This window comes from Sciurus vulgaris, assembly GCF_902686455.1.
Source record: "Sciurus vulgaris genome assembly, chromosome: 15".
NCBI classification, from domain to species: domain Eukaryota; kingdom Metazoa; phylum Chordata; class Mammalia; order Rodentia; family Sciuridae; genus Sciurus; species Sciurus vulgaris.
In genome coordinates this window covers 3,604,531-3,627,497 of record NC_136476.1, presented here as the reverse complement: position 1 = coordinate 3,627,497, position 22,967 = coordinate 3,604,531, and positions in this window count along the sequence as shown.

Here is a 22,967-nt window from a genome sequence, read left to right as displayed (position 1 = left end):
GATCCTAGATTATCTGGGTGAGCCCCCAATGCAATCACGATAGTCCTTATAAGGAGGCAGAGGGTTATTGACCTAGAGGAGGAAGAACACAATGTGATAATGACAACGGAAGCAGAAAGGGATTTGGAGATTCTACATGACTGCCTTTGAACTTGGAAGATGGGACCACGAGCCAAGTACTGCAAAGAATACTAGGAGGTATCAGAAGTTAGACAAGGCAGAGAATCGTTTTCCCCCAGATCATCTGTAGGAAGAGTAGCTCTATTGACATTTTGTCTTTAGATCAGGGAAAATGATTTGGACGTCTGGCATCTAGAACTATAAGATGATAAACGTGGTGCTATTCAAAGTCACCGATTTTGCGGGCAATGGTTATAGCAGTGATAGGAAACTAAAATAGTCTCTCGTCATGGTTATGGTGTGTAAGAATCATGCCTGAGAAAGAATGTCGAAACCAGAAAAATAATGCCAAAAACAAGGGAGCAGGATCCGAGTTACATTAGGAGTATCTGATGTGACTTTTGGGCCTGAGTGCAGTAACTATGAGAATAAAACCAACCCTCTCCCAAATCTGGGATAGAGTGTAAGAAGTTGCTTCTGCATTGGCCCTTAGGGTTGAGCATGAATCCAGACCACTTTCTCCTGTGTCCCACCCCCTGCTGTCTTCATTTGAACTTCCTGGTCTCTGATCCCACCCCCTCGCCTACTCAGAATATTTAATTCACAGTAATGTTGACCTGGAACTCAGGGTTGAGAATGGTGGTGGGGACATAATTTCTGTATCCTATGTCTGGTCAGGAACTGACCCTTACCCGGTCTGCCCTGTCCCTAGTTTGGGGGTAGGTTCAGAGCTGGGTGAGTTTTCAGGGACATAGCCAATCAGGAGCACCTAAAGAAAAGATGTGATGGAAGGGAAGTTTATGGGGTCAACCCATGTAGCCTCAAGCTCAGATCTTTGAGCTTAAGAGAGCAATTGCTCTCCTCCTCACCCCAAGCACTGTAAGGAGCTTCCACAGAACTTGAGGGACTTTGGCTAGGAAAATGATCCCATTGCCTGAGAAGTAACCACAACTGTTGGAAGCCCTGTGGAAGGTCTAGGCATCTGGTCAATTTAAGACTGAGTCAGAGTTCTCTTGGGATATTGGAAGAATATTACACACACGTACCCCTAGGGCATATTATTGTAGGAATGGCAGTATCCCTGGAAAATAGCCCCAGAGAACCACCTAAGTGGTTAAATCAACAGCCACCACCAATCATCACAACAAAAAGTTCATTTCCCTACTTTCAAAGAATGCAGGGTTAAAGACCTCTGCGAGAAAACTTTGAAGACTTAGTCACATGCTCAAGGCTTCTGATCATCTGTTTGTGTGAGAAGATAAGGAGCTTCCCTAGAGAGAATACAGACCAAAGTCAGGAAGAATCAGGCAAACGAGTTTGACCCAGAATGAAGAATCCAGTCTAAGGGCAGCTTACTTGTCTCCTGGCCCAGTCTGTGAGTATGTGAGTAGATGCTGGAGGAAGGATGAGTTAGGATGACCTGCAAAACCTCTTCTCTGCACCCCACCAGTCCTTTCCTACAAAATCGAAGGTAATGTCCTATCACTTCTCCATGAGGTCCAAGGAAGAGTCTTCTAAGTTAGACATGGTACAGTGGTCAGTGATCCTCAGACAGGAACGAAAGGGTTGTTTTTGTTTGTCAGCTTTCAATACCTTATAAACTATTAAAGGAGAAAAGATTTATTTTGGCTCATTGTTTCAGAGGTTTCGGTCCATGGTTGTTTGGTCCTATTGTCTTTGGGCCTGTAGTGAGGCAGAACATCATGGTGGGAAACATGGAAGAGAAGGCCTGTTTACCTCCTGGTGACCGGGAAGCAGAGAGAGAGAGAGGAAGAGGCTAGGGTCCCAATACCACCTGCAAAGGCATGTACTCACCGTACTTCCTTCCAGTATGCCCCACCTCCTAAAGGTTCCATCACCTTCCAATAGTGCCACCTTGGGGACCAAGTCTTTAACACATGACCTTTGGGGGATGCTCTGGTTAAGTTCTCAGCCCAGGACTGAGCACCCTGGAGGGACTCTTGAAATGCCTGGTCTCATTCTTCCTTTCCATCCCTGCTGGGACTAATGACACATAACTAACTCAGGCTGACTCCTTACTCCCTGGCGGGTAAGAAAGAATGTAATGCGCAGTAGCAAAAATGGGACAACAGTGATTGAGATTGGGGTCTCTGACCTCATGACTTTGGACAGTGGACTTCCTTGAGAGCTATACAGAGCTCCTAACATTGCACTTTGCAGCTCTACCATCTTAGATCTACAGGCTCAACTTGATTCCTTGGCCACTGTCGTCCTGCAAAATCTTCATGGTTTGGACCTGCTAATGGCGAAGGAAGGAGGGCTTTGCCTGTTCCTTGGTGAAGAGTGCTGTTTCTACGCCAACTGCTCTGGCATTGTACAAGATAAAATCAAAAACCTATAAGAAGATCTGAAACGTAGTAGGAGCGAGCTCCACTCTAATTTCCTCTGAACTGGGTTATATGGGTGGCTCCCCTACCTCCTCCCGCTTAGGGGACAGCTAATCACCGTTATCCTTGTGTTCACTTTTGGGCCTTGCATAATCAATAAGCTTATCCATTTACTGAAAAGCCAGGCTAAGTCTGTGCAGCTCATGGTGGTCCAACAGCATTATACTGCCCTTCATAACGATGATTGGGAGCCCTATAGATCATGGATCACTCGCATCAGGACACTGGGGTCTAAGTGTCTCTCCCTTAAGCCCTGCTCCTTCTGAGGGACCCGCCTGAAGTGCTAAGGTAGTAGTCAATGACGGGTAAGATCCTTAGAGGAGGACAACCTAGACAGGCACACCTTCGAGTAAGGCGGACCCCCAACTGCTAAGGTGATGTTCCATGATGGGTAAGACCCTCCCAGGGGCAACCTAAGACAGACCACACCCTTAATATAAAACAAAAAATGTTGGGACTAATGACACATTAACTAACTCAGGCTGACTCCTTACTCCCTGGCAGGTGAGCAAGATCAAGGCCTCAAAGGCAGTTTCAAAGGTTAATGACGATAAATCGGACCACCATCAGGGATTGGTTAACAACAGTTCCACGAACGTGATCAGCTCGTGCTTGCCATATAGTCCTATGGGACTCTCAACTGCGTGAACCCCCCCATGCCTTGCTGACCTTTAAGCTGATTGGTTCCCCGCCTAGCCTTTCACCCTACATAAAAGTTGTGTGATTTCCTCAATAAAAGAGTTCCTGCTGTGACGGGTCTCCCTGACATCTGATTGTCCCTCCACCTGGAGGGCTGGGAGCGGGTGGTCAGTTGGCCCTACCTTTCCCGGTCTGACCTTGTTGGGGAGTGTCCCCTTCCCTTTCCGCTGGTCGAGAAGAGCAAGTGGGCTTAAGACCCCCGACACATCCCTTCCTCTCTGTGACCTCAATGACTCTTCCAGATGCTCTAATCTTTCCCAGCAGCCAGCCTTCTTGCTTTCACCCTTCAGCATATACTGGCATCATTCCTTTTTCCAGATTGCTGCCTAAGCACTCTCTCTCACTGCCCCACTTTGAGAGCTGAGGGTGAGGTCACAGTGTGGCTGGTGCATCACTGTGTACATTGCTCAAGCAGTGCTGTCAGAGCCTGAGCTTGCACTCTTTCCATCTATCCATGGTCAGCAATCTGTCAATACCCTGACTCTGCGAGCAGCAAGCTCCTTCTCTTGAACTTGGTCCAGACATTGCACAGATGAACACTTATGGGTCAATTACAGCTTCGTCACTGGAGTGGCTCTGAAAGTGGTTGCCCAATTTTCTTATTTGGTTTCCATCCCTACATGACCTCCCATCCCCTCCGCTCAATCCATACTTACTTCTTGGGAGTTTCACTCCTCATTAACCCCTCTTAGATGGGCAGAGGATGGTGTCAGTCTGGATTCCTACAAAAGCAGAGCCTAAGACAGGAAAAAGTTTGAGGGTGATTCCAAGAATCCAGAATATTGGAAGTGAGATGGAGAAGGAGGTTAAAAAAAAAAAAAAAAAAAAAAAAAAAAAAACTAATAAGGAATGTGCAATAGAGCTGATCACCACTGTGGGCACCTGAGGCTGGGCTCCCTCAGGACCTCTGAGGAACTATGTAACATGGACCTTTAAAACTGTCCTGAACATCAGGTTTCTAAGACATTTATCCACCAACTTCTGTGACCCACTTGCAGAGAATTGCTTATGGAGTATGGGTCCACTCTACTTCAGGACTGGGCCTCAGCATAACTAAGTGGTCTTCCAAGGCTTAGGAAAAAGATGGGAAGGCAGAAGAATCCTTGAGGTGGAAAGTCAGACATATGCATACAATAGAGACCCCTCAGGTGGGCCAGAAGCAAGTGGGCTTAAAAAGTGTCTCATAGAGGGCAAAATTTAAATCAATCATGGTAGGTTTGGAGAATAACTCGAAAGACATTAAAATTGATAACCTAAGGCTAATGGTTTCAAAATTACCTGTAGATTTTACCTATGCTAATTTTGTTCCTCCTGCATTCAGCGGGAGGAGTTGATGTCTTTACCAATGAGTGTTTTGAATGGGTGATTAATGCTCTATGGATTACTTACCTTCTCTCTACTTAGGTACTCTTGCATTGTTATTTCACCTCTAGGTTAACCAATCAATGAATTGACATATTCAACCCCAAAGTTAGATTGATTAATATTTTCAGATACATACATCTGTAATCTCTCTCCTTTGCTTCCCCCCACCCAAGCAAATTGGCAGCCTGTAGTTCCTTGTCTCAGAGAAGATCCTCTTAGGGCTAAAAGTAAAGGAGGCCAGCAAAGGGTTCTGGTTTTTGTTTTCTAAAAGTCTAAGACTTTGTGAGTTTAGAAGTTTTGCCAAGGAGGTAAAAAGGCAAAGTGAATCTGAGGATCTAGAGAGTATGTCCTGGAGAAGCATATTGCCCTTGGATAGGAGAAGAAAGAGACAATAGAGGGTCATGGTCCAGGAGTATTGGGGATTCAGGCACTTTTTTTTTGTAAGGGTTCCCAGAAAGAGACATCTTCAGAGTGTAATGATTGGGTGATACCATCAATCCCCATGTCCAAGCCAGGTGCAGAAGGACCAGAATTGGCAGGGTAGACAGAGACAGTAATCATCTTAGCAGTAACCAGATACGCCGACATGTGACTGATTACTCTCTCCATATTGCTTTGCACAGTGTGAGATCTTGGGTTTTTGATATGACCCTAGGAAGGGGAAAAGAACTAAAGTAAGAACTGAGGGAAAGCTTCTTTTAGCCTGGTGAAACAGGGGTTTGAAGTTGGTAATTGTATTGATTTATTCCAAATAAAGAGTTTTTGGATGTGAATGCATACATACCACATAAAAATTTATTGCACATTTGCCATGTTGCAGACATTATACTTGATATTGAGAATATAAATATGGCTAAGACATGGCCTCTTGTTTCAAAGGGGCACACATCTAGTCAAGGAGGCAGATATATAACATATCATGATGATAATTCAAATATCTGTGTAATATATAGGTATTATAATAAGTATTAACAGGATTTGGGGAGCCTAAGAAGGGTGGAGTGGAGAGAGTCAAGAGTGGTATTCTTGGAAGAGATGACATTCAAACTGAGCCTTAAAGGAGGAGTAGAAATTATCCATCTTGAGGGAAGAAAAAGAGGATGGGAGACTATAGAGATAGTTATATCGCTGCATGACTAACAGAAATTGAGTATTTGGAAACACCACACATATTTATCATCTCATAGCTTCTGTGGGCCGAGACTCTGGGCACACTTTAACTGGGTTTTCTGTTCAACATGGGCCAACAAGGATATACTACCCATGAAATCAGTCAGTAGTAAGACTGTGATCAAGAAAAGAGATTTACCCTATAAAGCATAATCTCTATATCTGCTAATATACTCCTCCAACCCCTCACCAGAAATTGTGGTTCAGTGTTACTTCTCCTTTTGAAAAGGAGTAAACTTACTGAAATGCATGACACTGACCTTGGAGATGGCATTATCATTAATTTTTCCTTTCGCAAGTTTTTAAACATTTCCATCTGAATAGTAATCAGAGAACATGATGTTAACACTTTCCCAGAAAATAGCCAATACCAACGAGAGCTCAGGAATGTAGATTTTGACACGGCTGGATTTGATGATTGTACATCTTGATGAACTATTGGAATTTCAAGTAAGATCTTGGAATGAAGAGGGCTCAGCCTTCTGGATTTACTTGAAGTTTCCTTATAACCTGATCTGTAAATTGATTCCAATGAGACTCAACATTCTTATAGATTGTTATCTTCTTTGCATCTTCCAATTAATTTGTCTAGAGCTAGCTCTGGAATTCAGGGTTTGCAACAAGATGTAATGTGTTGTTATATTGTTGGACCCAATGATTCTAATTTTGGATTTATACAGTGTTTAGGAGAAAGAGTGTTGGGTCATTATTCCTCCACAGATATTTACTTTAGAATTATCCTGAAGCCACTGTGCTTTCTTCAGCCCAACACTTGCAATACTTTATTGTGTTGGAGTCCTATTCCGAGAGAGGTGTTGGATCACCTTCCCCAGTTCTTGTATGGGAACTGCTCTAAGCAAGTTTGCTGTTGAAAGTTTGCTAAAAATATTAAAGCTCATTGCCTTCAATTTGAACAGAATATGGTCCTGTAATTATTTTGATCTCTTCTGTATCTGTAGCTATATCTTATTTTTCATTTCTAAGTTTTAATCTTTTTCTTTCTTTCCCTACAAAGACTTATCTTTTATTACTGGTCTTTTCAAAGAATAAAGTTTTGGTTTTATTTTTCTTTTCTTCCTTCTTTTGTATTTTCTAATTCTCTTTCTTTCTAGCTCCAGTTAATTTTTTGATCTTTTTCTAATTTATTAAGCTAAACCCTAAGTATCTTTAAAATCAGCCTGAGAAACTATTTAAGACTATGATTTTTCTTTTCTTTCATATTTTTATTAGTGCATTATAATTATACATAATAGTGAGAGTCACTGTTATATATATGTTATGTGTTCATGCACATGATACAGCAATGTAATTTCACCAATAACAATGCCGCCAAGTACTTCCCTCCAGTCTTTCCTCCTCCTAATCCCCTTCCTCTATTCTATTGGTCTCTCTTCAATTTTCATGAGATCCTTTTGCCCCACCTATTTTTTTTTCTTTTTCCTCTCTAGATTCACCTATGAGAGAAAAATGTGACCCTTGCCTTTCTGAGTTTGACTTACTTTGCTTAATATAGTGTTCTCAAGTTCCATCCATTTCCTGCAAATGACATAATTTCATTCCTCTTTATGGCTGAATTAAACTCCTTTGTGTACATATAACACATTTTCTTTATCCATTCATTCATTGACAGACATAGGCTTGCTCCATAGTTTGGTTTTGTGAATTGTGTTGCTATAAACATGGATGTACATGTACTATAGTACGTGGCATTAATTCTTAAGACCAAATACTGAGGAATGATAGAGGTGTGATTTTTTTTTCCTAAATATGCTTTTTATCCCTGTGTCCCATAGATTTTGTTTTAATATTCTTATTTTAATGGTTTTGTAGATAATTCCAAGTTTCAGTGTTAATTCATATTTGTTCCAAGGGTTAGACAGGAATATTTCTTAATTAATTAATGAATTGATTTTTCATAATTTTATATTTGTTCTAATCAGTTGCACATGACAGTATAATGAATTTATACATTTTGATTAGATCATACAAAATAGAGTATAATTTCTTATTTTTCTGATTAAACATATTGCAGGATCATTTCTGGACTGTCTATTCCATTCCATTTGACATATGTGTCTGTCTTTCCACTAATGACCACCCTGTCTTGATTGCTGTGGTTTTGGGGTAAGCCCTTCAGTCAGATAATACTAGTCCTTAATTTATAAATATTTGAAATTATTGTTGTGAAATTCATCATGGAACATGTGACCACTATTATTACTACTTTTAAATTTTGATGAAAACTTTCTTTGTAACCAAGTATTTGATTGATTCTGAATATACACATAAACATTTTTATATTCCATTATGTGAGTTTTTATATATCTACACTATAGCCTTATTATTTTTTTTCTTCAAGATGTGTTCTGAGATACATTAAACTATCCTGCTATTTGTATTTCTCATAGTTTTTATTTAGAAGTCTAGCCAGTACACTGTATGTTAATATGGTTTGGATATGGTTTCTGTGTTCCCCTAGGGGCCTGTGATTGAAGGTGTGGTCCCCACATGGCAGTATTGGAGGTGATATGGAACCTTGAAGAGGTGGAGTCTAGTGAGAAGTTGTTGGGTCATTGTTGGTGTGTACTTGAAGGGGAGTAAGGTGTTTCTTATGAGATCCTTGAGCTCTCCTTAGAGGATTGTTACATAGGAACAGGCCTGTCCCCTCCTTCTTCCTTCTGTTTCCTGCCTGTCCTGTGATCCTCCCTTTCCATGTCCCTCCCACTATCTACTGTGGGACCTTTGCCAGAACCTGTGTTATGCTGTTTGGATATGAAGCTTCCAAAACTCCGAGCTAAATAAACCTACTTTTTAATGAAGTTAGCAGCCTCAGGTTATTTCATTATAATAACAAAAAGCTAAGTAATTTAGATGAGATGTGAAAAGTTTCAAACAAATTATATGAGAGAGGTCTTGAATTTACTGTAATCTGAAATGTTTGGCAAAAGAAGATGTACTTCTTCTTTGGGCTAACCTACCTTTATTCCAGATCTCAAAAAATGCACATATATAAATTCAAGAAGCATGAGTTCACAATCAGATGTCATAAAACACAAGAAAATCATAAATCATAAATAAAAGATAAATAAATAAAATGAGTGTCTTTAATATTGATTCACAAATACTTGACATTGTGTTCACTGAATTTCAGGTACTATTCCAGGTACTTGAAGATACAATTAAAAAAAAAAAAAAAAACAGGAAATAGCTCTGTCTTTAAACATTTACATTCAAGTTAAATAAATCAACATGTAATCTTAGAAGGAAAATGTTCAATAGAGAAAAATACGTCATGGAAATGTGTATAAAATACCATGGGGTGTGTTTAATAATGATATTTAAACAAAACTTGAAGGAGAAAGGAAGCAAGTTATCAGAGTTTTGTAGGTGATTAGATCAAAGCATTCTATAGGGGGATCAGCCAGAGCAAATTTGTAGGTAGGAGTGTGGTTGGCGCAGAAGATCATGATGGCTGAAGTAAAGTCAATAAAGGGGAAAGGTTAGAATATAGGGTCAGAGTTGCAATGGACATTAAAAAGAAACTGAAAGATGATGGAAAAGGATAACTAAAACCACTAGGCAGGTATGAAAATAAGTCAAATGAAACGGGGATGACTGAAAAAACATCCCAGTTGATATCCAAGACATAGTTGAAGAGAAAATAAGCCAACTGAGGAATAGGATTGAAGAAATTGTGTAGATTATGGAAGGAAACAATAAAAGAAAAAGACAAAGGAATGGAAAATATAAATGGAGGGATAATATAAGTTTAATAGAAATTATAGCAAAATATAAGAGAAAGGATTAGGAAGAAGCGGTGTCCAAAGTGAAAAATGACTTAGTATTTAAATAATTGAAAAACACCAGTGCTCAATTTCAGGAATCCTAATAAATCCAAAATAGGTTAAATAAAATAAATTCTATAACCAGAAACAACACAGGGAAACTGAAGGGCCTCATATACTAAAAAATCAAAGGAAGTTAGAAAAGACAAATCACCTACAAAAGAAGGATGGTTAACTTATATCTTACTTCTTAATAGCATTAGTGGAAGCAAAAGACCTTAAAATAATATTTTAAATGCTGACTATATTTAGTGAATAGCTATTCATTATATTACATGCATAATAAAACTATCTTTCAAATTAAAAATAAAAGACTTTTAGACAAATAAATTTGTATTTATACCCATGATGTTTATGAAGAAAACTGGAAATGTATATTGCAGAGAAAATGAAAATGAGGCCAGACAGAACTGAGATGCAGGAAGGAAGGAAACCATAAATTTGGTAAATATAAAGGTCAAGATAAAGACATATTGATAGGATAAAACACTGATGTTATCTAATTTGTGGATTAAAAAAATACAATAAAACCAATTAAAATGGTTCATAAGTCATTGTAAAGATGATTAAAGTTAGTGTTCTGGAGTTCATAAAGTCTTTCTGACAAAGATAAATACAGTGATCAATCTTATACTGCTGAGGTTAAATTTCCATGTTTGATTTTCTAGGGAACTCAACACTTCTTACGTCCCCAAAATGAACAACAAAAAAAATCATGTATAATTTGCAAGTTACTAGAGGGCAAATGGATTGAGGGGAAAAAATGGAATCAGTATATAATAAGTCAAGAAAGCAAGGAGAGAGAAAAAATAAAAATAAATAGCACAAAACAAAGTGATAGAAACACATCCAAATATCAGCAACTCCAATAAATGTAAATAATAAATCAATCCTGGTAAAAGACAAAGGTTATCCGATTGAATAAAAATATTTATGTTATTTATTAGACTGGGGGTGTAGCTCAGTGATAGAGCACTTGCCTAGCAGGAAAAAGGCCCTGAGTTCAGTCACCAACTGCAAAATTTATATATAATTTATATGTACGTTATATTTATATGAATTGTATATAAGTATATAATTATATATAAATATATAATGTATATATAAATATAATTTTATGCACATATATGTGCTGTTTATTAATACATAAATGATATATGCTATTTATTAATAAAATCATAAAATGAATAGAACAAATAAAAGAATGCAAAAAGAAAAGTAGCAAGAGACGTTGCCACAATTATACTATTAAATGGACTTGAAATAATATTTAGCAGAGATGAAACGAGTCACCACATGGATATACAAGATCTAATTCACAGAAAGATAAGAAGTTCTAAACTGTGTACTCCTAATAAAATAACCAGAACACATCTAAAGTGAAGCTTGCTCAGAGGATGAGTAGTTAAGAAAATAGGAGGAGTAAAAGATAAGTGTCTTATCCTAGGGAGGTTTTCAATCACCCATTTTAGCAATCAACAGATCAAACAAACTAAAAAAAATCAATAAACATGTAGAACATTTGAATAACATAATTAAACTAGATACAATGGTTATATTTATGATTAACATGAGAAACTGGGGAAGAGTGGGCAGTCTCATCTGCTGTTGCTTCCAGTGTAAATTGGTTCTTTCCCTTGGAAAAACAATTAGGCAGACAATAGTAAATGGTTAAAAGTACACAAATATTCAGCAATTTTATTCTAAGGTATATCCCCTGGTAAAATTCTTACAAATGTGTACCAAGAAGTATGTACAAAACATATGTAGTGTGACCATTGTAACACCAAAACCCTGCAAATTGTTCTCATTAACATACTGGAATATTATATAGCAGTAAAAGTGTATCAAGACATGCAAAATTAAACACTGTTTTGGGGACAATGTGTCAAGTGACATAAACATTTTTTAAAGTAAGAAAGATTTTATTGCTGGTTCCCAGTGAAAGGTGTGAAGGGAGATGGGACGCAAAGAGATACTAATCTTGTGGATGGAGAATTTCTATGTATGTCTTTTTCTTCTCTGTATGTACACATGTTAAGTGTTCATTCGGATGTGTTTAACAATTAATACAAAAGTGTTTGAAATTAAAAGAAGAAAATAACTGCTTTGTCCAACAGCCCTGTGTACAGGTGGAGAAATGGAGGCTCATGAGACTAAATGACTTGATTGGTTTTCTTGAGTTATGCTGGAAGACCAGGTTTGAAATTTGTCCTCCAACCCTCTGCTCTCTGTCCACTGTATTAGCTGTTTCCCATGATCTCCTGATGTATGTATTAAAGTGCTGACATGCCAGGGGCTAAGTAACCAGGTAATTCCAACACACTGAAGTCACATTTTCCCTTAGGATTTTTCTTTCTTTTTCTCACTTAGAATAAAAGATTGAATACTTTCTCTTGTTAATTTTAAAAAAATGTTTTTATTCATTTTTAAATATTTTAATTGGTTATACAGGACAGTAGAACGCATTTTGACATATTGTACACAAATGGAGCATAACTTCTTACTCCTCTTGATGTACATGGTGCTGAGTCGCACCAGTAGTATAATCATACATGTATATAGGGTGATAATGTCTCATTCTACCATCCTTCCCATTCCTACCCCACAACCCCTCTCTTCACACCCCTCTGCACAATCCAAAGTTCCTTCATTCTTCCCTACTGCCATCCCTACCACACACACACACACACACACACACACACACACATGGATCAGCATCCACTTATCAGAGAAAACATTTGGCCTGTGTGGTTTTTTGGGGGGGCTTATTTCACTTAGCGTGATAGTCTCCATGTCCATTCATTTACCTGCAAATGCCATGATTTCATTTTATATATGGTTGAATAATAGTCCATTCTGTACATGTACCACATTTTATTTATCCATTCATCTGTTGAAGGTTATCTAGGTTGATTCCATAGTTTAGCTATTTTGAATGGAGTTGCTATAAACATTGATGTGGCTGCCTCACTGTAGTATGCTGATTTTATGACCTTTGGATATAAAACTGAGGAGTGGGAGAGCTGGGTCAAATGGTGGTTCCATTCCAAGTTTTCTGAGGAATCTCCATAGTGCTTTTCAGCAATTTGCAGTCCCATCAACAATGTACGAATGGACCTTTCCCCTACATCCTCACTAACATTTATTATTGCTTGTATTCTTGATAATTGCCATTCTGACTGGAGTGAGATGAAATCTTAGAGGGGTTTAGATGTTCATCCCTCTAATTGCTAGAGATGATGAACATGTTTTCATATTTTGTTGATCAATTGTATTTCTTCTTCTGTGAAGTGCCAGTTTAGTTCCTTAGTCCATTTATTGATTGGGTGATTGGGTTATTTGGTTTTTTTTGGGTGTTTTGGTGGGAGGGGCATTTGACCACTGAGTCACATCCCCAGCCCTATTTTGTGTTTTATTTAAAAACGGGATCTCATTGAGTTGCTTAGAGCCTCGTTTTTGCTGATGTTAGCTTTGAACTGGTGATCCTCCTGTCTCAGCCTCCTGAGCCACTGGGATTATGGGCGGCATGCACCACTGAGCCCAGCTGGTGTTTTTGAGTTCATTATATATCCTGGAAATGTGCTGTATCTGAGATGCATGTAGTAAAGATTTTTTTCCCATTCTGTAGGCTCTCTCTTTACTTTATTGATTGTTTCCTTTGCTGAGAAGCTTTTTAGTTTGAATCCATCCCATTTATTGATTCTTAATTTTACTTCTTGCACTTTAGGAGTCTTGTTAAGGCAGTCAGGTCCTAAGCTAACACGATGAAGATTTGGGCCTACTTTTTCTTCTATTAAGTGCAGAGTCTCTGGTCTAATTCCTAAGTCCTTGATCCATTTTGAGTTGAATTTTGTGCAGGGTGAGAAATAGGGGTTTAATTTCATTTTGTTATATATGATTTCCAGTTTTCCCAGCACCATTTGTTAAATAGACTATCTTTTTTCCAGTGTATGTTTTCGGCACCTTTGTCTAGTATGACATTACCATACTTATGTGGGTTTGTCTCTGTGTCTCCTATTTTGTACTATTGACCTACAAGTCTATTTTGGTGCCAATACCATGCCATTTTTATTACTATTGTTCTGTAGTATAGTTTAAGGTCTTGTATTGTGATGCTTCCTGCTTCACTCTTCTTGCGAAGGATTGCTTTGGCTATTCTGGGTCTCTTATTTTTTCCAAATGAATTTCATGATTGTTTTTTCTACTTATATGAAGAATGTCATTGGGATTTTAATAGAAATTGCATTAAATTTGTATAATGCTTTTGGTAGTATGGCCATTTTGACAATATTAATTATGCCTCTCCAGGAGCATGGGAGGTCTTTCCATCTCTGAAGGTCTTCAATATCTTTCTTTAGTGTTCTGTAGTTTTCATTGTAGAGGTCTTTCACCTCTTTTGTTAGATTGATTCCCAAGTTTTCTTTCTTTTTTTTTTTTTTTTTTTTTTTTTTGAGGCTATTATGAATAGGGTAGTTTTCCTAATTTCTCTTGCAGTGGATTCATTGCTTATGTGTAGAAATGTATTTGATTTATGGGTATATCCTGCTACTTTGCTGAATTCATTTATATATTCTTATATATTCTAGAAGTTTTCTGGTTCCTTTAAATATAGAATCATGTCATTGGCAAATAGAGATAGTTTGAGTTCTTCTTTTCCTATTCATATCCTTTTAATTACTTTCATCTGTCTGATAGCTCTGGCTAGAGTTTCAAGGATTGTGTTGAATAGAAATGGTGAAAGGGGGCATACCTGTCCTGTTCCAGTTTTTAGAGGGAATGCGCTCAGTTTTTAGAGGGAATGCGCTCAGTTTTTCTCCATTTAGAATGATGTTGGCCTTTGGCTTAGCATAGATAACTTTTACAATGTTGAGATATATTCCTACTATCCCTAGTTTTTCTACTCTTTTGAACATGAAGAGGTACTGTTTTTTGTCAGATGCTTTTTCTGCATCTATTGAGATAATTATAGGATTCTTGTCTTTAAGTCTATTAATGTGATAAATTATGTTTATTGCTTTCCGCATGTTAAACCAACCTTGCTTCCCTGGGATGAACCCCCACTTGATCATGCTGCAGTATCTTTTTATATGTTTTTGTATGAGATTTGTCAGAATTTTATTGTGAATTTTTGCATCTATGTTCATCAGGGATATTGTCTGATTTTCTTTTCTTGATATGTCATGGTTTGGTTTTGGTATCAGGGTAATATTGGTCTCATAAATGACTTTGCTTTTTCATGTAATAATTTGAGGAGTGTTGGGGTTACTTCTTTGAAGGTCTTGTAGAACTTGACTGAGAATCTGTCTGGTCCTGGGTGTTTTTTTTTTTTTTTTTTGGTACTGGGAATTTAACTCAGGGACACTCAACCCTGAGCCACATGCCCAGCCCTGTTCTGTATTTTATTTAGAGACAGGGTCTCACTGAGTTTCTTAGGGCCTCGTTTTTGCTGAGATTGGCTTTGAACTAGCAATCCTCCTGTCTCAGTCTCCTGAGCCACTGGGATTACAGACATGCGCTAATGTACCTGGCTCCTGGGTTTTTCTTTGTTAGTAGGTTTTTGATGGCATCTTCTCTCTCATTGCTTGAAATTGATCTGTTTAAATGGTTTGTATCCTCCTGATTCAGCTTGCATAGATCATATGTCTCTAGAAATTTGTCTATGTCTTCGAGATTTTTCTATTTTATTTGAGTATAAATTTCTGAGATAGTTTCTAATTATCGTCTGTATTTCAATAGTAGCTGTCATAATATTTCTTTTTTCATCATGAATTTTAGTAATTTGAGTTTTCTCTCTTTTCTACTTGTTAGTGTAGTTAAGGGTTTTTCAATGTTACTTATGTTGTTTCAAAGAACCAACTTTTTGTCAAAATTTTCAATTATTTCTTTTGTTTCAATTTCATTGATCTCAGCTCTGATTTTAATTATTTCCCATTTTCTGCTGCCTTTGGTGTTCTTTTTCTAGGGCTTTAAAATGTAATGTTAGGTCACTTTTTTGTTTACTTTTTATTCTTTTAATGTATGAACTCAATGCAATGAACTTTCCTCTTAGCACTGCCTTCATAGCATTCCAGAGATTTTGTTGTACAGGTGTTTTCATTTACCTTTCTATATTTTTAAATTTCCTCCCTGATTTCTCTTACTATCCATTCATCATTCAGTAGCATGCTATTTAGTCTTCAGGTATTGGAGTAACTTTTATTTTTTATTTTATTATTGATTTCTAGTTTCTTTCTGTTATGATCTGATAGAATGCAGAATGTATTTCTGTTTTTGGTAGTTGCTGAGAGTTGCTTTGTGGCATAACATGCGGTCTATTTTAGAGAAGGATACCCAGTACTGCTGAGAAGAAAGTGTCACTTGATGATGGATGAAATACTCTGTATATGTCTGTTAAGTCCAAATCATTGTATTATTTCATCCTATAGTTCTTTGTTTATTTTATTTTTTTGGAAGATCTATCCAGTAGTGAGAGAGGTGTGTTATAGTCACCCATTATTGTCGACTATTTGATTCTTGAAATTGAGAAGGGTTTGTTTGATGTATGTAGAGGCTCCATTGTTTGAGGCATATATATTTATGATTGTTATGTCTGGGTGTATGATGCCCTTAAGCATTATGAAATGCCCTTCTATATCCCTGTGACTAAACTTGGCTTGAAGTCCACTTGTCTGATATGAGGATGGAAATCGCTGCTTGTTTATGCAGCATGTGAGTGATACGTTTTTTCCCAACCTTTCACCTTCAGTCTGTGGGTGTCTTTTCCTAGGAGGTGAGTCTCTTGAAGACAGCATATTGTTGGGTGTGCTTTTTTTTTTTTTTTTTTAATTCAAGCTGCCAGTCTATGTCTTTTACTTAATTAGTTTAGGCCATTAGCATTCAGGGTTATTATTGGGATATGATTCGTATTCCTGTTCATTTTGGTTTATTTTTGGTTTTAAACTTGACTTAGTTCCTCCTTTGATTGGCTTTTCCTTTTGTGTAGTTTCTCCCTTTGCTGGTTTTCATTTTTTTTTTTTTTTTCAGTTTTTCCTCATGGAATAATTTGCTGTGAATGTTCTGTTGTGCAGGCTTTCTAGTTGTGAATTCTTTTAACTTTTGTTTATCATGGTAGATTTTTATTTCATCTTCAAATCTAAAGCTTAATTTTTCTGGATATAAAATTCTTGGTTGGCATCCATTTTCTTTCAGAGATTGATATATATTATTGCAGAACCTCCTGGCATTGAGGGTCTGGGTTGAGAAATCAGTTGAAATCTGAATGATTTTCCCCTAAATGAAATTTGATTTTTTTCTCTCACAGTCTTTAAAGTTCTATCCTTAGTTTCTGTGTTAGTCATTCTCATTATAAAGTGCTTTGCTGTGGGTCTGCTGTAATTTTATATATCTAGTGTCCTGTAAGCCTCTTGTAGTTGATTTTCCATTTCATTCTTCTGGTTTGGGAAATTTTCTGATATTATGTCATTAAAAAGATTGTGCATTCCTTTGGTTTGTACTCCATACCTTCATCTATTCTGATAAACCTTTAATTTCATCTTTTCATGTTATCCCATATTTCTTAGATGTTCTATTCATGGTTTCTTATCATCTTCTCTGTGCAGTTGACTTTATTTTCAGGAGTGTATATTTTGTCTTCATTGTGTGAGGTTTTGTCTTCCAAGTGGTCTAGTTTGTTGGTGATACTTTCCATTAAATTTTTAATTTGGTTTATTGTTTATTTTGAGGATTTTTGCTTGATTTCTTTTTACAATCTCTGATTCTTTATTGAAGTGATCTTTCACTTTCTTTATTTTCTCTCTGATATCATCCTTTATTTTGAAGATCAATCTAACTTTGCATTTTCTAAACTCCTTCTCTGACATTTCTTCTACTGTCTTGTCTGTGGATTTGTTGCCTTGGTTTGTTTGAGGCATTTTGTTCCTTCGTTTTCTTCATGTTGTTTGTGTGTCTTCTCATCTGGTGCCATGGATCTGAGGCAGTACATTTTCTATCCTGTAGTCTTATAGTGTCCCTGAAGTCTTCCAGTACCTCACCTTTAAGGGGGAGACCAATATCAACAGCACCCAATGCAAACAATATACCACCTTAAGCCAAATGGCTCCTATAAAGGTGTCAACAGTTATGTTGCAATGAACAGAAATGATGTGTTCAATTATTGTCTACAATATAAACAGTAAGTTTGCTAAAAGGGTTTACTATTTCAAATGATGGACAGTGAGGGAACAGAAGTAAGTAGTGTAAGATGTGATGTTGATGAGGGAGAGGAAGAGAAGATAGAGGTAAATTTTTAGTAAGAGTGAGAGAGGAATTAATAGAGGTTGGCTGTTAGTATGAGAGAAGTGAGGAAGAGAATACAGGGAGACAGGAAGGTGAGAGAAAAAATATATACAGATTTTTAAAAAGTGAAAGTATAAGAATATATCAGAACACTGTAATATACTATTCAGACATCCCATTTCTCAAAAAATTGATGCATGAAATATATATTAATTCAAAGATGGTAGAGGGCCAGGTGCAATGGTGCCTGACTGTAATCCCAGCAGCTGGGGAGGATGAGGCAGGAGGATCACGAGTCAGCCTCAGGAAAAGTGAGGTCCTAAGCAACTCAGTGAGACCCTGTCTCTAAATAAAATACAAAGTGTGACTGGGAATGTGGCTCAGTGGTTGAGCAGCCTTGAGTTCAATCCCTGGTACCAAAAATGAAGAAGAAAAGAAAAAAAGTAGAGGTGTGAGAGACAGGGCAATTTAAAAAAAAACAAAAACAGGAAAGTGTTAATGGAAAATTGAATGATTGCTTCCCTTGGTTTTAAAAAACTTTCCCAGCTTCCCTTCTACGCTGATAGAAGGGGTTGTCTGAAGTTTGATGTTAGCTTTAGCTCCAGTTCAGTGGGTGCCTGACCAGTTGGGTGGGTGAACTGATACCAAGATGCCCTCACATACTCTTTCAGTCTTCCCACCTGTTGTAGCTGGTCCCTTCCGTCCCTGGGCACTTCAGGACTCACTGAACTGGAGAGAGCCAGTTTTCTCCAGTTTCTCCAACCCATGCTCTTCCCAGGGGAACTGCCCCTAGTCTCCAGCTTTCCACAGGCTTGCCAGAGGCAGACTGACCCATGCAAACCCAGCTGCAATTTGATGGACCTGGGCTTCAGTTTCCTCAAGGCTTTGCCTTGCTGCAGTCCCAAGATCTCAATGTCCTTTCAACTTGCAGAGAGATCATGAGGGATGCACTCACACAAAGGAGCAACCCTACAAAGAGGCAGCTAAATGGCAGCCACTAGCATACCTAGCAGAAAGACCTTAGGTGCAACCAGACCGCCGGTACCCCAATATATCTCCAGGCCCAGGTCGGTGTCCCCAGGCTGAGGCGGCTATGCCCCAAGATGGTGGTGGTGGTATGGCAAACCTGCAGGCCCTGGCCAGTGTCCCAAGATGGCGACAGCCTTGTGTAACCAAACCTGTGGGAACTGTGACAATGGACTTTCAGGCAGCAGCAGGCAGTGGGCAGCAGATAGTGGGTGATCTTGCTGGTGGTCTTTGGGTGGTCTGCAGGCTAATGGCAGGCTGTTGACTGGTAGGTGAAGAGTGGGTGATGAACAGGCAAGAGGTGGGCAATTGGTGGATGATAGGTGGTGGTCAGTAAGCAATCTGCACTCAAAAGGTGGGCCGTTGTGGCGGACAATGGAGGGTAAGCAGCAAGGGATCAGTGTGTAGCTGTGTGGATGCCTCACAGAGAAACAGTATTTCCTTTGTGTTTGAATCCTGAGCCATGAAGCGATACGGAATGCAGCCTCCCTCTAGTTTGCCATCTTGGATCCCTCCTCTTGTTCATTTTTATAATTAATTTTATGAAGTATATGGCATTGTTCAGGTCAAAGGAAAATCTGTGCCAGAGATTTACAAAACCTTGCTATTATAGTGCAGGAAAAAAATACCATTTTGAGTAATTCGAGTTCTGGGTAGCTTTAATCAATCATTCAACAAATTTGTAATAAGCATCTACAAACAAAAAAATTGTTTTGATTACTTATAAAAGATATAATCTGATAGACAACATGCTTATTATCCTTAAGGACCTCAAAGCCCAGAGGGGAGACAAAACAACACACACAAAAAAGAGAGAGATTGGCAAGTTAAACTTGGTGCTACTAATGTCTTCTGCAATATGATGTTAGAGAAGGGAGACAGTTGGAGACTTGTTTACATGGAGACAGAAAGGATAAGGTGGGTAAATGGGGGTAGGACAATTACTTCTTGACCATTGTTCAGGGTGTCAAAGATAATACTTTTCAAATTTGCCTAGTGAGCAAATCATTTTAAAAAGACTTCTGTTTCACATAAATCATGGGTTGACCTCTGATAAATGACCTACTAGATAAGTGGAGAGATGATGGGTCCTCTCTGTGCCGAGGATCACTTCCTTTTACACTTATGGTGTTTGTTCACCCGTGGCTCTGGAATTGTCAATTACTTTTTCTTGGTACTTTGCTTGGTGGTCTATAGGAGAGCAGAAATAAAAGCACCATTATCCTTAATATCAGAGGCTGCTAAGTATTGTTTCTACATTCTTGACAGAACATCCTCAGCTTTCAGAAGGTGAAATACTGATGATGGAAAAACAATAGAAGAGATAAAGGCCAGTTAGACCTCAACGATATTCAGTGAATGGTCTTTTATAGCCTGTGTTTGTTCTGATTGGCAGGTTCCAACACCACAGTTCATATTAATTATTTGAAAATCACTCCTAGCTACAAATCGATTGTGGAGAATAAGCCACAGTGTTACTTCTAGAATAATGTAAGCTCATTCATTGCTTATCAAACTAGAAAAGTAAAAAGTTACGAGCACTTTGGTAAAGTGTCATTGTTGACAACTCAATTGGGCCATCCATATCTTGTTCTATTCAGAAGTATGTATCCAAAAATAAAAGAACTCAACCTAATTGAAAAACGTGAGGCTGACATAGTTAATAATTAGACTCTTGGAACACATTTGATCTAAGAATGAAAAATGGAGGATTTAAATATTCAAATCCTTTAGGTGTCAAAGTGGAGTTTGGTGTGGCTTTGTGTAGCCATCGCAATTTAAGAAATTCACCCTAAGGTGGAAAGAAATGGCATGGATGTCTGTCTTGAATTGTGGGTTGTGAATATTGAGAGTCAAAAATAATATGTTGTCATCTTATAAAGAGCTCAGACCACTGGGTGACTTGATGTAAACTTCTCAATAGATATACAAGAAAACAATAGTAATGGCTTTTTAATGAACGTCCACCATTTGTCAGACCTTTGAAGAAACAACTTGATCCCTGTATCAGTTAAGACTCTTGTTTTGATGAACAGAAAACACAAATGGTTTAAACCACAGGGGATTTATTGGCTCTTCCAATTATAAAGTCCAGAGTAGGATGGGTTGGTTTATTTCCAAGACTCAGGCTGTCATCAGGGCTGTGGATTGGTTTCTTTTGGTTATCTTAATTCTGCCCTCTTCTGTTTATTGTATCATCCTCAGGCTGGTAGACACATCTCTGCCATCAGTTTCAAGGTATCCTCATCTGTGACTTCTCTGTCCTGTGTTTGTAGAACAAAATCCCATTAAGACATAGGTTGAACCCACTGAGGGCATAGGTTCTGACCATGATTAACCTCTAGTATAAGGATGATGCTACGTTCTGACCCACCTCGGCCTGCGCTATGTACCCATACCAGAATCAGTCCCTGTGATAAAGGGAGTTTATCCAGAACCAAATGAGTTCCAACTTTGGAGCTGGGGGTGGTGACAATTCCTGCTAAACTATATAGCTTCTCTGAAGAGGGTACACAAAGGGCAGGGACGTCAACCATGATCCTCATAATCCCATACTTTTAGGGGTTGAGAGAACTGTCATACCTGGAGCTTCAGCAACTTAATGCTGATTAAGAGTTGCCACAGTAGGGATCAAAACCCTTCACAAAATTCTCTTGCTCTTAGTAGATGTCTGTGGTGAGATTTGAAGCAGGTTTTGAACAGGTCAGCCCAGCGAGATAGGCACTTCCATAGAAATGTAATTGTTTGTCCTCAGACCCTTTCATCATCCTTTTGCTCCACTCTTGTCTAGAGGACAGATATCCATGGTCTGCATTTCCAAGGTTCTCATGCTGTTGGCTTCTAGTTGTTTGCTCAATGGCAGACACTGAGAGGAGATTGGATAATAGGGAAAAGGGAGAAGACACAGTATTGATCCTGCCCCTGTGCCGCAAGCAACATCTCTATACATGGTACTGTCTCTTCTGAATCTGTGCAGGCCTGATGTGGTTCCAGAATCTTCCCAGCATTCCTGCCCCACAGGTCATAGTACCACTTCATCTTGCTCCTCCAGCAAAGAAGTGAGAATGGTTCCCTGTGGTAGCTAGTCTCTGAATTGCATCCTATCTCCCACTTGGCTTCTTGACTCTTCCATGCACATTCATCTTCCATATCACCAATTCCCAGCACAGATGCTGGTTTAAATACTCAGAGGTGTTTCTCTTTTCTAGGTTGTTCCTAACCCAAGCCTTAATTTTTTTTTTCCTTATTGTGGTATGGAGAAATAAGGGTTACAAGTTGAACTAAATTAAGCTGAGACCTCCAGGTGATTACTAACTCAATCTCTAGCCTTTACTAAGCAACTCTTCTTGGAAATTAAAGTATATCTCCTTTATTCTTTGTTCCCATCTCTGGGTTCAGGGGTTGAGGGGACAATGTCCTTGGGGATGAGGTATTGTGGTTGTCAATAGCAGTAATGACAACTGATGGAGCGCTTAGGGCTGATTTATAATGAATCCTAGGTTTGCATTAGTGTAGTGTAGTAGGTTTAAAATAACATCCATGCATTAGATGATATTCAGATTTAATGGAAAAATAATGACTGCATTAAATCAGGTTTTATTGTTATGGAGAGTTTTAATTTGGCAGGACCACTTTCTTTTGTGGTCTAGAAAGGGCTCAGTGGAAGAAGGTGGGGTTTCCATGCTGATTCGTGACCTATATCCATTCTGCATTCACCTAAAAAATGATTGCACCTTTTAAACAGGTTAACCTTTTACTTTCCTTTCAAGTTGGCATTCACATTGTAAAACCATATGATTAATTTAAAAATAATAAAAATTAAACAGAAGTCATTGTTTTTCCTTGCTTTGTGAAACTGAGTTTCCATTGTGGGTTTTTTTTTTTTTTTTTTTCTAAAAAGAGGAAATGCATCATTAAAGTAGTTGCATTATTTATCAGAGAAGCTAATGAAATCGTAACTACAGTAACTGAATATACACAGCCCAGCGCTTGTTTGAAACACTGCCCATAAAATCCCAGTTAATCACCATGGGACCAGTGCTTTTTATACTTCATT